The sequence below is a fragment of the Mytilus edulis genome, chromosome 6 (assembly GCF_963676685.1).
Source record: "Mytilus edulis chromosome 6, xbMytEdul2.2, whole genome shotgun sequence".
Taxonomy (NCBI): Eukaryota; Metazoa; Mollusca; class Bivalvia; order Mytilida; family Mytilidae; genus Mytilus; species Mytilus edulis.
The window spans coordinates 65,446,877-65,464,662 of record NC_092349.1 but is presented as its reverse complement, the minus strand read 5'-3'; the positions used below and the strand labels follow the sequence as shown (position 1 = coordinate 65,464,662).

Sequence of the window (17,786 nt, the reverse complement as noted above, 5' to 3'; positions counted from 1 at the left end):
TTTTATTTTTCTTGAAAAATTATTTATTCGAAAATAGATTCGTGTTGTTTATTCTTTAGTTTTCTATGTTGTGTCATGTGTACTATTGTTTGTCTGTTTGTCTTTTTCATTTTTAGCCATGTCGTTGTCAGTTTATTTTAGATTTCTGAATTTGACTGTCCCTTTGGTATCTTTCGTCACTCTTTTAAAGAGGAGGTTTGAGGAGGTCAAGCTATAATTAGTTTTTTTGTCATTCTCATAATTCAAATGCCTTCACATTTTTTTTTACAAAAGAATAATATTTAAAGTGTATACTTCCAATCCTTATCGTTTTTGTTGTATCAACGTAAAAAATACATTTAGACCTCTATCCCACTTGGAGACATTTATAGACATCAGCTGGTGATGATGTGTTTTTGCCAATGAGGCAACAATCCACAATCCATCTCTTTATGGTCACCCAAAAATTAGCAAATAAGTAGGGATGATAAAAATCATGACTGTCCTAAAAAATAAAGGGTTAATTATCATACATGGTTAGTTACCATATATGGAGTTAGTAAAGAGTTACTTCCCCTTTCAAAACAAAAAACCTGCTACAACCCTTTATAAAAACAACACGGTGTTGAGGAAAAAATCTGAAAGGATTCAACAGACGGAGAAAGTGATACATGTAATGAACGATTGAAATAAATTCATAAAATAAACTTATTTATATAGCTAAAAAGTTGTTATTGTTGGCATTTGTTTTCTGAATAGACAAATGAAAGTAGGGTTTTATACTACTTAGTAAGTATTGAAGACTTGATCATTTTAATAAGGCCGCTAGTCAAAATACCACATGTGAAGATAGTCGCGGAAGATAAATTCGTTACACGGTGTGCTAGTGACCTAATACAATATGCATGTATACTGACCCCATATATATATATATATCGTATTAGGTTACTAACACACCATGTAACTAATATTACAGGAATAAACAATGTCCAGAATAAAGAATCATATAAATACGGAAACAAATTGATAGTGGATCATTTTCATTGAAATTATTTCGAATAAACGTTATGTGTTAAACATGAAAAAAAATGCCCCAAAAAATCAAGGAATATAGAAATAAAGGACCAAAATGTGAACGAGAATTGGATCGTGATAAGCCAGACTGTCATCTTTTTAATGTTATTTTTTTATTTTAAACAAATTAAAGATACAATATATTTTGTAAATATTTCCTCTGAAAATGTTTTATTTTTCTTTAGTGTACAATTGAATTGACATATTTTAGTTCAAGGTTGTTTCTTTCATACATTTTTGCACACTGTGATGAGAAACGGATTGAATGTCGTAGATACAATTATCATAAATTAGCAAAATGCGTCTGGTATAAATTTACTGATCCACATATCTTGCCCGTTGATAATTTGTTTTTTTAAGAGAAATTTTACGTAAATTTTGACAAAACTTATTCCTGAATTTACCTCCAATGATAATAAATGTTCACCCACTTCTGAATAATTCATATACTTTTTACTGAAGTTAATTCAGTCTGACAAATATCCTCGTTCAGTATATATATAAAAAGGATTTATGATCATATATATTATGTGTGATACAGTAACAAGAAAACAGAGGTTTTTACAAGGAAAGAAGGTTAAAAATTCATCTGATTAATGAATATAAATTGTTGTTTGCTTTGTCAGTTTCACATTAATCTTACAATGTAATGGCCACTGGCTAATCATACAATCTAGATGTGCAACACTGCATTGAAAATAAGTAAAAATTACATGTTCATGTCTAAGAGAAATACTTATCTTACATAAACTTAATTATAAGAGTATGTAATATCATGAGAAAACATAGAATAATAACAGGATAAATTTGATTTATAAGACAGACTATTCTCCTAGAAATTAAGTCATCTTATTCCGGACAAACGCGTATGTGGAGGAAATTAACTTAGTGATAATACCATAAAGCTGCTGAAATCGTCTGAAAGCATTGCTGGTAAGCTGTTTTTCATTTTATTTCTGTTATATGTCATGGCCTGTCTTAAGGATGTACACCTCTGAGGAGCTAAACATTTCTAGAATTAGACTTTTTTTCTTAACCTGGTTTTTGGGTTTATATGACTATAAAAAATAATTGGTGAAGAAAAAATCATATGGTGGTGCACATCTTTTTTAGCTACAGCCCTTTGAAAGTACCGAATTTTGATGATTTTCCCATTTTTCATCAATTTTTACCTATATTTTTTGGGCTTTAATCATGAAAAAAATAGCAATTCCACAATTAAACTTTTTGTCATACTTTCAATAAAGATGAAGGGGACCAATCTGAATAAATTTGACTTAAAAAAACTATAGGTATGTGTTAATATAAGAAAGTTTTATCATGTTTTAATGCTTTTTTGTGTACCATGTTGTCAATTTTGTAAATTTGTGAATTTTCTCCGTTTTAAGTACAAATTTTATATTTTTTCAAATTCTTTGTTATGAATGATTGATAAAATACATATCTAAGAAATTTGAAAAGAAAAAACGGATGTGGGATGTCCATGTTTCTGATAAAATCATTTTTTGTATCCCTCACCCATTTTCTCAAAATTTTGACTAAATCTGGCTTGATTAGTTGTAATAAAATTTGAAAAATTGATTACTCAAAAACTACACATTTGAAATAGCCATTTTTTTCACAGAGTTAAGTTTGATTAAAACTTTTGTTGAATTCATTGATATTTTCCACTTGAATCACATATTTTAGAAAAAATTCCAGAACGAGACTGAAACGAGACTGAAACGTCAGAAGAATACATCCTTAACGTACTTAATAATTGTCGTATTTATATACTAAGAAAGACGCAAAACTATTTTTTATACTGCAACTAAAACACTTTCTGGTGTCTGTATCTACCTAGTTATGGATAAAATTTCATAATTATACAATACATGTTCATTGTCGGTAAATATAGAATTTATTTGTATGAGCTTTTAAAATAGGACAAGAAGCGAAACTCGCCGATCTTTTCTACTGTTTTGTTGCGAGTACAAATAAATTTTATATTTTCCAACAATGTACATATTATTATATTGTTTTTATCCTGAAATTTACACCCAACACTTGAAACTTTCAAATATCTAAATCGCGGTCTTTCATTTTTCAAGGCAATAGATAAAGTTTAAACGTGGATCGCGTAAAGGACCCAAAATGAACTGGTATGCAAAAACGACATCCACATTACCGCTTGCTCCACATTGAAGCAGGATAACAGGAAACTTTTCAAGTTAAATTAAAACAAAATCAGTTATTTGTACAATAGTTTACTGATTGCAGGATAAAGCTGATCGAGTCCGTGTAATGTAAATTTCACGTCAATCTTCGCTTGCCAATGGTTACGATCAAGCCCCCTCCTCTCCACGTGGAGAGTAATAAGGAGGGTGAGACTGGATTTTAACCCTTGGCAAGCGGAGATAATTTCAAGTCGTCACTTTATTCACAATTTGGGGTCTTTTACTATGTTTAAATTTTATACTTGGAACGAAACAGTAAAAAGGCCCACCCTTCCCCAGTTTCTAAGCCTCATTCAAAACATTGATATTTTTTAATGTTGCCTTTCATATGAGGATTAAAACTTATCTTAAAACTTAATGGAATTAGTATAAGAAAAATCTGCATAAACTATTAAATTCGCCTCTTTTTTATATCTGCCCATTAACATGATTAATAAATGTATTACGATTTGATAAACAGTTCTACCCCAAAAGATACATTTTGTATGTTTCTTTATGATTTATTTTAAGCATATAAATGTTTGAGAGTGTAGAGTCCAATTCTTCTTCAAGGTAAGGAACCGAATTCAATATCTGAATTCTTTAATAATTGAAGTGACAGCTAAAATGTTCGATACGGTTTAGTTATTTTGTTGCTTGTCAATCTGTTCTTGTCATCTATGTTTAGAGTTCAGTTTTATGGGATTTTCCCTGATTTTAATGTAAGCTTTAAATTTGTTTACTTTTAATGGCCAAATTTAACCCGACTACATATTCATCTGCACGTCATAAGTCCGGAATTGTGTCTGTATTTGTCTTTGATTTGTTATGTCTGAGGGGTAATTTTCTTTTGAACATTTGGTTTTGATTTTTTGGGTCTTTTGAGAATTTGGTATTGGTTTTTTTTGTTTTTTTTTTGTCTTTTGAAAATTTGATATAATTGATGTTTTGTCTTATTGAGAATTTGGTGTTGATTTATCTACCACTGTATTAAACAAGGGAAAGAAGAAGACTAAACTGCATGTATGGTATCATTTTTTTCTCTCGTTTTTTTATATACATTTAAGATGAAGTCAACTTAGATAACCACCATTGATTTGTTTAATATAAGTATAAAGAACATTATCAATATAAAAGAAAGTGAAGATAAAGTTTGATGCCAGGTTCTTTTCTTTTTTTCTTGAGAAGCTCCTGCATGAAAGAATTATGCAGACTAAAAAGGCGTTCATTCTTGCTAGAAGTTCTTTTCGACAGCAACCAATAGTTTGACGTGGGCGAAACTCCGCGTTGTTTATGTTTTTTCAGAGCTCTGTAGTGGTAGGATATTATTTTACTAGTATTGAATCCCTGTTTTTAGGAATTCTTTTTTTAAATAAAGTACTAGTAGTCTCCTATTAATACAAGTTTGTTATTATACGTCATTTTCATACCGGATTTTTATAGCTTATCGTATGGTATGGGTATTGCTTGTTGTTGGTGCCGTACGTTGGCCTTTTTTCTTTAAACGTCCTTACCCTTTTTGTACTTGTCTGAGTTCTCATTGACAATCATGCCGTCTGTCATAATCTTTACAGTCAATTTCCAGCATGGTAGATTATACGCTTTACTTTAAATAAAAAAAGTGCTATATCATTAATAGATACTGACAAGTTGGCACCTGTGCCATGAATATATGGTTAAATATGTCCACGTGGCCGTCTGTTTCATGCAACTCGACTGTAAGTCTTTTCACTGTTACGTAACGTTTATCGAATATGATTGATAGCAATGTGCACTATGTGAAAAATCAGTTGATTATTTACAAAATTTGTGAAATTATTATCATTTGCATTTGCATCTGGGTAAATAACCTTTCTACACTTTGTTTTTGTCATGTTTTTGTTTAACAATCATAAACTGACGAGCTTTTAAATTTCATTAAAATGATGTAATAAGTGTACGCTACTGAATTTTTCCAATGAATATAATTATATTTGAATATAAGTATAAATAAGACAATTCTCCATCCAAGTCCCAATTGATAAAAGTAAACAATTATAGGTCAAAGTACGGTCTTCAACACGGAGCCTTTGTCCGTTTCTAAATTGATATATGCAGCATTAGAGACATGACCCAAAGAGCCAGATCATAAGTTGCCCTGAACAGTCCTGTCATTGTTAACAAAAATATATGTTGTTTTTGGGTGAAAAAAAACCAAACAAAAAATAAATAAATTTGACCTTGAATGTCAACGGTCAATACTCGCCGTATCGTCTTGAATTGTTGCACACATTTACTTAATATCAGACGCCTATAATGTTATGAAGAATAAAAGAATAAAAAAGGATACGTAAAGTAGTTCATGACATGAATATGTCCTTAATTCCGTTATTGTGACCTTTAGTTCAAAAGTCTGACGAATAACATAATTATTTGCAACACGATATACTATGGTAATACACAGTCATCATAGTGCAGCGGCGAAATCTGAACAGACGCTTAGTTAAGGAGTTTAATGCACCCAAAGAACACACACCTGAATTTTTTTTAAATGAAAGAATACATGTTAAACTTGTATTTTAAACATGCCGTAAGAAAATCGTATGGTCGAATTTCCGTAAAAATGGCATTTTAGAGCGTTATGTAGTGTATAAAAAAAATTCACTGATACACTAAAATGCTAATTATTATTACGAATTACAATATTACGGCTATTTTTCAAATTGATAATGTAAGAATATATCACTGACGATAAAAACAGTCAATAATTGTTTTAAAAATATTTACCATTAACATTTTAAAAAACCGTTTTACTTCAGTAGTTGTGATTAACACGATTTTCACCGGTTTCCGTTAATAACAGGATAATTATAAAACACTTCATTTGTGTTTATTTGGCATAAATATACACTTCGATATTTACTTTATACAAAACAACTTTCGTTTGTAACATTTCTTATTAGATTAACAAGATTTTTTTAATTTGAATAGAACACCTCAATCTGTTACACATTTATTTAATTCCGGAATTACGGTCCGGGACGTTTATTTTTGTTTAATCCTCACTCCGCTCAGTTCTATCACTGTACAAGCCAAATGTCGATTAGCATTTCACATTGAAATTGTTTGACTAATATCAGTTTTAGGGCTTATATTTGTCTTTACACTAGTTTTATATTTGCTTTGTTGTTGATTTCATTGTTTTTTTGTTATTTTTAATACCCAGAGTGGTAATATATTGGTTTTTTTTATCATTGTTTACATTGTGTTAAGTAATCGCTTAAAAATTATTCCGGATCTGTTGTGAAAATTTTCCGGGTAATGTCACAGTTCGGTTGTCATTTAAAACTTACCCCAACAAGTGCAAAGAGATGGAAGTCTTATTTAGATTGGCAGGAATGCATAAGTTGTCACCTTAAAAGCCCGGAAAAATTATATATTTTCACTGACAAGGGCAAAGTTAGTTTTATGGAAGCTACTAAACTACGGAAAGATGAGATCTATTTGAAGATTGTAGAAGAGTTGTCTTCTATTAATCAATTTTTTTCGGAAAATATTGATGTTAAATACCATAGATCTTGTTGTAAATCTTACACCAGTAAGCAGAATCTATCTTGTTATAAACAAGATTTTATGGAAACGGAGGAGAATATAGGTGGTGCTTGCATTTTTTCACCTGCTGCAAGCACATCTAGAATCACAACTCGATCAGAGTGGTGTTCCTGTATCTTTTGTCAGAACAAAACTTACAAAAAAGATGCTAAATTGCACAAAGTGGAATCAGAAGACAGAATTAAGAATATACTTGAGGCAGCTAGAATTAATTCGGATCATGAAATTGAGTCAACGGTTTTACATGAAAATTTTACTGAAAATGCCCTTTATCATTCGGCCTGTATAACTAAATATCTACTGAAAACACCACAAAAAGTAAAAGCAGAATCTTCTGACCACGATACTGCATTTGTGAAGTTGGTATCAGAAATTAATTCAGACCTGATGGTAAAGCATAAGGCTTTTATGATGTCCAACTTGTTTGAGAAATTTCGTTTCTTGCTTCCACAGGACTATGCCGACAAATACACAACATATAAATTGCAAAATAGGTTAATGAATTAGTACGGCAATTCAATTGTCATACAACCACAACAAGGCCAGGGTAAATCAAATATCATGTTCAGCAGCTCTATATCTATCGGTGACGCCTTCAAAGCTGCAAGTCAGCTAAAATCTGAACTCAAAATAGCACAGTTAGATTTGGAAATTGGAAGTTCCAAAAATACAACAAGTGAAGAACAGATTTTACACACCGCTGCCAATATTTTAAGACGTGATATACATAGCCTTGATCTAAACAATGATTATTACCCAACACCTTCCGAATGTTTTCTGCCGTTGTCAATTCAATCAATGCCCCCAAACCTGACCAAATTTATTTGTTGGTTAATAGATGAAAAGTCTTTTCTGGCCGTTTCAAACCAAAATCATACTACCGTAGAAAAAATGCGAAAATGTATGTCGCTTACAGAAGGCATAGTTTCAATGAGTACTAATGCTATCACTCCATTTCAAATTGGTCTTGCATTACAATTGTATCACGAATTTGGATCAAAACAATTAGTTGAAACATTAAATGCTCATGGGTTTTGCAGTTCGTATGATGAGGTTAGGCGTTACCTAACAAGCTTATCAAGTCATGAAATTGATAGGATCAAAAATGGCGTGTATATTCCAAACGGTATTGTACCGCTGTCTTCCAATGGTTGTCTTATCCAGGAAGGATCAGATAACATTGACATAAACACGGAAACGGTGGATGACAAGGATACTTTCCATTCTATGGCTAGAGCTGTTTTCCAACTGCAGACTGAAATGACTGATTCAAGCGCTGTACATGCTGAACAGGTTAAAGTTAAACGAGGACAGGAAAAATCTCTACCAGTCGACGAGAAGACAATGTCTTTGATAAACTGTGTACCATTCAACAAGCCAAAAGAGCGTCCTGAGCCTCCCCGTCGTGAGAATGCATATAGTGATATACAATCTTGTTCAGAACGATGTGAAGCTTCTTTAGACTCCGTTTGGGTTTTGCTGCGACTTCTGTTCAGAGAAGTAATTAAATTTCCAATGGAACTTCCAGAACAAATTAAACAAGCAATCCCCTTCTGGACTGGGTTTAATGGCCTAGTCTCGGAATCACTTCCTTGTCGGACACTTGTTACATATGCACCAGTTGTTGACTCGAAGCCAAGCGATATGTCAACCGTTTATACAACAATGAAGAAATGTATGGACATGTCAAAAGAAGTAGGACAGGACTTTGCAATACAGACGTTTGATCAACAACTTTACGCAGTATCACAGCAAGTGAAATGGTCAATGCCTGAAGTTTTTCAATCCCCTATTTTGAGGCTTGGTGGATTTCATACACTTTCTTGTTTTATAGCTTGTATTGGCAAATTGTGGGCAGATGGAGGTCTTCGGGATCTTATGGTTGATTCTGGTGTTTATCCAGTTCTGTATACCACCCATGTATTACCATTAACAGTTAGATTCAGGAACTGGGGATATCTCCAGTCCCCGACATTTAAGTACTTGGATATGTTCCTGAACGCGGTTGAAGTAATGCTCCAAAACATTCGTGCAGAACGGGAGGGTTTGTGGTCATCTACTGATATGCTGCCATATTTCTTCATAACCAACAGAACAAATTACTCCAGATGGATCCCGGTTTATATTCTTGATATGCTTGATATCCCTCATAAAGTTCAATCAGCATTTGATTCTGGTGAATTTGCAATTCACCAAAAAAAGGGAACTTTTAACGGCATTTGGAGTGACATGGCCACCGAAAAAACCATTATAAAAGACTCTAAAGGGCATGGGGGGATTGTTGGATTAACCCGCAAAAAATCTGCTTTGATTAGATGGACATTAACGAGACATGTTCTAGGTCATTTCGGTTCAGAAATGCGTGATAGAGCTGGTTTGTCCATAGAGAGTGATTTATCTCACGTGGAAATGAAACCAGCAGCAATGACACGAGATAACCAACAGGTTAGTGATTTGATAGATCATATCGTCAACAAAATGACAGATCCTTTTGATGTTACCTTACATCCAGTTCCTCTCATAAACATTTCAACTGGGATGCACGCATCTAAAGAAGTTCAAGATTCTTAATTGAATTCTATTAATGAGGGCACACAAAGGGTTTAATCCTTTGTTGATGGTTCTTTGTCGAATGGGCAGTCTCGAAGTTTCTATAACCCGATATCAAGATCTAAACTAAAGTCTTTCGAGGATATGACGAAAAAAACTAAACTAAAGTGTCGTTCTGGTGACACAGTTAATGTGCATATCAACCCAGAGTTAGTTTTTAGGCGTGCCTTGGCTTTGGCAAATTGTCGAGAGGATGTAACAGTTGCAAAAGTTCTGTCCTATCCAATTGGCCCAATCCCAACATCCATGTTCCATGACGATGGTACAATGCGCAAGACTTGCAAGGCAGATTTAGCTGACATACTGGAACAGGATGTAGTAGTCTGTCAAATCCTTCCAATATTCGATATATCCCGAACCACCCATATAAGAGATGGCATGGCATTATTGCAATCTATCAATGCAAAAAGGTTTAAAACATTTGGTGAATTGGCTTTAGATGTTGTCCGCAATCAGGTTGCTTGCTTTCAATATGCTTCAGTGGTTGCTGACATTTTTGATAGATATGACATTCAAAATTCCATTAAACGCTCTGAACGGGAACGTCGATCAAAGTCATTTTTCAATCCAAAAGTGTTTCAAGTAATCGAAGGAAGAATCATTCCAGACTGGAAAAAAATTCTCAGTTTAGGTGAAAACAAGCAGTCACTTATAAAGTTTCTTGGTGAATTCACTTTGCAATATATGAAAGAAAATAGTTGTCTAATGGATGGACAAAAACTGTACCTTGCTGGATCATTTCCCAATCCAGAAATAGTGAAAATTATAAGTCCCAAAGGTATATCAGATTGCAGTGAATTGTCAAGTACACAAGAAGAGGTAGATACACGTATTATTCTGCATGCATTGAATGCTGACAAACTGTACAGGGAAAACGATATAAACGGTCGCATTATTGTAAAGTCTCCGGATACGGACGTGCTAGTACTTTTAATACATTATTTCCCACAGATGACTCATATATCTGAATTGTGGTTTCAAACAGGAATGATCACTAGCATTAAGGATTGTCGGCGTTACATTCCTGTTCATGAGCTGTGTGGGTCGTTAAATTCAGTTTTGTGTAAAATCCTACCAGCTGCACATGCTATTACAGGATGTGATACTACATCGTCTTTATTTTGGCATAGGCAAGAAATCCATGCTAAAGGCACTAAAAGAAACGCCTGTTCATTTCAATGACTTGTCCCAGATATCTTTATTAGATACAGAAGATTCGGTAGCCGTCAGTCGAAAACTCGGAACTAAGCTTTATGATCCTAAAGGAAAGTCCAAACACTGCCATAATAATCTGAACAGTTTCCAGGTGAAACTAGCCACATGTAAAGATTCTAGCTTGGTCCAACTCCCTCCTTGTGAAGCATCTTTCAAACAGCATGTCCTTAGGTCTTCTTTCCAAACCAAAATCTGGATGACTGCACACATCGCCAAGTCTGCTATTGGATCGCCTCTACGGTTTGGTTGGAAAGAAGGAAAGTGTGGTCTTGAACCTGTCTTGTTTGAAGGTCAAATGTCATCTGGCTCAATATCTTCAATTGTTTTTACATAGGCGGTAATGGTAACGTTTTTTCCTGTAGCTCAGTCCATATCGTAAACTTGGATATGTATGATAGCTCGTTTCGAAGCTGTGACATTTTCACATATGTGGTTAAATTTTCGGGGTACGAAGTGAGATTACTTTTTCCGTAAATTAGCAAACCCCGAACATCCTTTTGTGATGCGGCTCCTTGTGGTAAAATATCCCCTTTTTAACACAATAAGTTCTTTGAAAATTTAATACTTTGAACACATTCAATAGCTCCATAGTTTTTACACATTTATTCTATGTTCCTCTACTTTCCTAATCACCAAAAATAATTAAGTTCAGTCACTTGTTAAAAATAGAAACATGTCCAATATCACTACACAGAGATTTTTTCTTTACACGTGACTTTTGAGTTCCTCATTTCGAGGCGCATTAGGGATGTTGTCCCATCTGACTTCCTTCAAGATTTGGTGTGCACATGCAAAGGAAAATCAGTTTTGCAGTAAAAGTTGTGTGTGTTTTGAACAGAATTTGTCCTGTACTGAACTGTGTCAATGTCAAGCATCAGACCTTTGTAAAAACATCAATACACACCTGGTAGATATAGATGATGATGATGATGATGCTTGATTACCTGACCTATCTATGTCTAAATAATGCTTATTCATATATAAACTTGTTTTGCTTTTAGTTTTTGTCCACTTTTTCTGTTGATTTAATATACGTCTAGTTTACTTTGACACTGAAGCTATTTCCGTTATTATGATAGGACGATCGGGCATTCTTATGTTAAGAAACGTCAAAAAAAACGTTGGTATGATGCTAACATATTTTATAAACCTTATATGAATACATTTTGATTGTACAACAAAAATATTAATGACAGCTTTTGTCTGCCAAAAAAAATGTAAAAAATTTACTGAAATAACCATCATGACCATTGAAACTGAAATCAATGAAATTAACTTTTATCCCCCTTTATCTGACTTTAAACTTTTGTATAGTAGCTAGTCGTCTTAAGACTTCATTTTTATGGGAAAAAAATATTACCAAAGTTCAAGGTCATCCTTGTATGGAAACTAAATGAAGTCATAAATAAACAAAATATATCATATAACGAAAAACGTCAATTTTAACGTTAAATATGACGTATTTAGAAAAAGAAATGGTATGCCCAACCGGCTCCATATATGTTGAATGAATTATTGTCCCTTGATTGTTTAATATGTTTTATGTTCCTAAGTTTAGCCCAAAATAGACAGTAAAGACAAAATTTTGTAATATTCAATTGTTGACCTTTGACCTCAATTATGCAAAATTCCGACCACTTCTTATGCTTACGGCATCATTAAAATTAAAGTCAACAATTTTATCTTTTCAATGATATATAATTTAGCCGTGTGTTCGGTGGGTGCATTAAAAAAAAATATTTTTGATTCTACCGCTGGACTATCATGCTTAAACATGAATTATAATAATCTAAGGAGAGTCTTACAAACTGTCTGTACATGTACATCAAATCTATCTTTGGCGGATAATCCCATCGATGTCCTAAGTGTTGTATGCAAGCTTAAGTAAAATGGCATTATGCAGCATGATAATGATGTTAATGATTACAATAATAGTGATAAATTAAAAACCAATTATTCAGAGAAAAATTTAAGGTCTTTCCACCTCGATAATAAGAATGAAATTTAAAAAAACGATGTTAGAAAATGTCACTCCTTGTTGATGTAATTTGGTTCTTCAAATTGATATAAAAAAATAAGATTAATAGGTATATGCAGAAGACTTAATTGTTTTATTATGAACAGAAAATAATTTTTAGCAAAGGTCAAAATCTAGAACGTCAAATTGACCTTTGACCTTGACCTCAATTTCAAGGTCATAGGTCAGTGATCTAAAATCAAAAGACCCCAGGTCAATCATTTGTATATATGGTTGTGGAGAAATACTGATTTCAAATACATAAGGGGAGAAAACTCCTATAAGGGTTAACCAAAACACTTCGACTGAAATAGGTAAAAGTTGCGCCTTTTTGTCAACAGTAATTTGGCAAACAAATCATATTATTAACTGTAACAGTTTCTTTTGAATAACGATAACAAGCAAAATTCAAAATTTATAACATGACCTTGACCTTCGACCTTGATCTCAATTTCAAGGTCATAGGTCAGTGAACTCAAAACAGAAGACCGGAGGTCGATCACTTGTATGGTTGAGAGAAATACTGATTTGAAATATATAAGGAAAGAAAACTCCTATAAGGTTTAACCAAAACTCTTTGACTGAAATAGGTTGAAGTTGGGCCTTATTGTAAACAGTTATTTGGCAAACACATCATATCATTTACTGTCACAGTTTCTGTGGAATAACGATAACAAGCAAAATTCAAAATTTAGAACATGACCTTGACCTTTCACCTTGACCTCAATTTCCTTCAGAAGGACCAAGGACTTCAAATCAAAAGACTGTAGGCCTCTACGACTTATGACGTATGAATTTATCCAACAAATCGCCTATCTTAAATTTTCAAAGGGAAATAACTCCCATAAGATGTCTTCCGATCACTCAAGTCAAAATAAACCAAATCATTTTCAAGAGTAGACGAACAATTTGGTGAAAACAGTTTGCTAAAATCTTTTACGGTTTTAGAGATATAGTGATAAAAAGAAAAAGGGGACACGAGGAGATAACCCCTAGAAGAATAAGTGTTCGGTCACACAGGGTGAGTTATGAAACCCCCATTACTGTACAACATCATTGGCCAAAAAATCCATTCGATATGTTGTAAGACAAAAAAGCATCTCAGACGGCAGAAGAAAAACAAAATAATCAGAAGAAAAACAAAAGGTCTTTCCACGAAAAGTGGAAAGACCTAATAATAAATGATTGCATCTGGTAGTGACATGAATTTTGACTATATTTGAATCTACTCGGTTTAATCCAACATTTTCGACAAAGAAAAATGCCTGTATTAAGTCCGGAGTATGACAGTTGTTATACATACGTTTGATATATTTTGCCATGTACTTAGGGACTTTCCCTTTAGAATTTTCCTCGAAGCTCGGTATTTCTGTTTTTACTTTTCACTCACTGAATCGAAATGTTTTTGACAAATGTCGCATCGAACACCATCGCTGACCAATATGAATTGATATGTATCTGAAAGACAATGTATAACTTCCATCATAATTTTAGTTTTTGTTTTTTATCGGACATTTTTTTGGATAAAATTTATACTAAAATTTGCCGTAATTGCCTAAAATGTCGGTTTTTTGCTTATTGAAAATGGCCCATTTTGAATAAATTATGGCAAATTGGCCCTACTACAAGTCTGTAACTATTTCTATAAACCTAAAATAGAATACAGGCGAATAAGAGAAATATCCGAATCAAAAGCTACAAACTCAATAATGAAACGGAAAAGCGAAAATATTTATAAGAAAGACCACCATAAGACACTAAATTTTGTGACATAGGAAAAATTCTGAGATTTATCATACATGTAAGTTGGGAATATTTGTTAAACTCACTCAGGACTAAGATATGTCATATACGTGTACATAGGATTGGCAGAATAAATATTTAAACGTTCTTGTTTTTTGGTTTTTTTGCAGGAATTGAATTATTATGTAAGAGCGATATATATACAAGTATATGCGCCTGCCTACTTAATTATACTAATATAACGTGTCTGTCTTTTAAACTGTATTTTTATTTGAACATCAGTTGATATTAGTATGAAAGCGATTATATAATTTTTTTCAACTTAAATATACATGTATACTTATCAGAGACACGTGGGTTAGAATAAGTAGTTTTAAATAAAACAGAGATATTTCAGTCGGTAGAGTAATCCTTAATTAAAATATTGTAATAAAATCTTAGTCATCTGTTGTTTCTAAAATAAAATAAGTTGAATATGTAATAAAATTAGTCTTATAAAATTACAATATTTGTTTTCTTTCAAAAATAAATACTTACTATAATTACTTCAATATTCTGATAGCATTCATTTCATAATGAGAATGACTTTGGAAACTTACTGTCAGTTTAAGGTTCTGATATAAAAAGCAAAGTAGATTGATACAATGTAATACGAATCTGTTTCACTTGTTTCAGTTGCAATCTTTGTCCTTTTTATTTAAATGATAACGCACCTTTAGAAAAGTAATAAAAATGCATCTATACAGTTTTGTAAATAATCATTTGGAATTAGAAAAACTTCATCAAATTAAAGTGCATGCGCAGGTGTTGATTTGGGAAGACTTCCTCCGGAAATTAATATTAAATTTTACTCTTTATTGTTTCAAATAAAATTGTATTCTGATGACACTGATGCTCTTGGTGAGGCATCTTTTGTTTTGTCTCAATACATTGACTGTGATTTTCCTATGTAAAATATGTGCAAGAAGGACACATTAAAGAATTTTAATATTCCTGTAAAACTGTAAGAAATCAAAATTAGCAAATATATTAGAAAACAGCAAACTCGCTATTTATTAAACATGAAGTTCAAAATAATAGAGAAGAAAAAATCTCACCTGCTCAAAATTTGAATTTAGAAGACTGATAACAAAATTAAAAGAAAAGGGAAGAGAAATGACATTAGAAGAAGGTAATGCAAAAACCACGAACAAAATGAAGATATCAAAATTAATTTATTCTTTCTTTCTTTCCTTCTGTCTTTCTTTTTTTTTGGGGGGGGGGGGGGGGGGGGGGATCGCTATTCAGTTTTATTTTGGTTATTAATCATCTTGTATCTTTTCGTTATTATGTCAATTGATAACCAATTCTATGTTATACTGGTGCCGTTTTTCTTACTTATTGTATTAAGTAGTTTTGCTCATTGTTGAAGGCAGTACGTTAACGGTGACCTGTAATTGTTTACATTATTTGTTATATGGTTGATTGTCTTATTTGTAATCGTACAACATTAGTTTAAACATTTTTATTTATAGTGGATTGGGAAACAAGTTTTGCAACTTATATCAATCCCTTTCCACTTTTCGGATGCGAGTGCTACCTTGTAGCGGCATTAGCCTGCTCTTTTTCGAAATCTACAAGGGTGTCTTTAACGTTCAAGAGATATGGCTCTCTCTCTTAACACGGGTAGGCCATTTATCGTCCCCTTCCGACGGACTATCATCGTTTCCTCGAGACCATACTCGCAAATGGTGTCAAGGAAGAGCCGAAAATTCTGTTCCTGAAGTTTTCATCCAAGACCGGGAATCGAACCAGGAACCTTTGTGTTAGTAGTCCGATGCACTAACCGCTACACAACGGCTCTCTTAATCGTACAACATTATTTGTATACTTTTGTATTATAACTTTACTTGTGGTTATATGAAAATATTTCCAGAATTATCTGAATTATTTTTTACATTTATATGAAAGAAATCATAAGAAGTACAACAAAATGAATACTGGTAATAGGAAATAAAAAAAAACTTACATTTAAATCAACATTTCAACTACGAATACGACGATCTACTCTGCAAAACCAGAATCAATCCCCAAGTATGAAATCAGAATTTAAGATTAAAATTCTGAATTTAGAAATTATTTGGCTAAAACACTGTTCCATTACATCCAGGTAAACATTGACTCTTTTTCTTTTATCCTACTTTTTTATATAGATTCTTGAGTACAAAATTGTGTTTTACATGTGTGTAGGTACATGTAAGTAGACTAACCAAAAATAATCTTTTTACCTTATCATTTTTGGCTAAACATTTTGAAATTATGGGTTTTAATATGCTATTCCGGCAAATTCGTACTTTATTTGGCATTTCAACTTTTTGATTTGAGCGTCACTGATGAATAATTTGTAAGTACACGTTTGGCGAGTAATAGGACTGGTACTTTTGGTGAATTTTGTAATCTTCTTCTAAAATTGGCAATCTGAAATTGGTGCTTGCAATCATTTCCAATTTCAAGAAAATTGCTTTAAAAAAAATCATTATACAAATTCAGCGCCTTAATCTTATTAGTACAAATACATTGATCTTCAGATAACGAGAGTTGATGGCGGCATATTTAGATGAACATGCATACATAACGTATTACATAATATACATGCTTAAAATGCTTTCTATCGACTCCTGTCACACAGTGTAAATAAATAAGAAACAATCTCTAACCGGAAACTCTCGTTAAACATCATATAACATAAGCACATGCAATCAAGTAATAAACAGTTATAAGCCTGCTGGTGCCAGAGGCGCGGATCATATTATATGTATTAATAATATGCTAGTTTATTAAAGCTCGCAATACTGAACATGCTTGAAATATGTGCCACTGGGCGTTGAGTAAATCAATTATTAATTAATTTATGAATTGATTGGTTGTTGATTGCTAAACGCCCAGTTATTAATAAATTGATTGATTGTTGATTGCTTAACGCCCAGTGGCACATATTTCAGGCATGTGAAAGACGAACTTAAAATACTATGTGAAGATTCTTATACATTGCACGAAATACGTTGAGAAATTTAAAAACAAGGGATCTCTTTATAAAATCAATTTGTGATAATTGTTTAGCTAAAGATTACGAAGCCTGACATCCTGCTCCAACCTCCTCTCTGTGTCTAGTCAACAGACCCATGGGCTAAAGATAAGGACGAAATCAACGATCAAGTGTGGTATAAACCCCGTATACTTTTCTCAACGATCAAGTGTGGTATAAACCCCGTATACTTTTCTCTTTAAACGCTGGGATTGTGTAAAGACTGTTTCAGGAAACGGTGTTTTAACAGCTGGCAGCACATTATATAGAATAAGAATAAAATTGTTTATTATAGTGT

At 32.8% G+C, this 17,786-nt stretch overlaps 1 protein-coding gene across 1 annotated transcript in view; it reads left to right on the top strand.

Annotated features, from left to right (window-relative positions):
- The first annotated feature begins 1,637 nt into the window (after positions 1–1,637).
- LOC139528160 (beta-1,3-galactosyl-O-glycosyl-glycoprotein beta-1,6-N-acetylglucosaminyltransferase-like) overlaps positions 1,638–17,786 on the top strand; it is a 31,571-nt gene continuing 15,422 nt past the window's right edge. The window contains exon 1 of the mRNA XM_071324017.1: positions 1,638–1,986. The gene's annotated coding sequence lies outside the window, so the exon portion shown is untranslated. The remainder of the gene's footprint in view (positions 1,987–17,786) is intronic.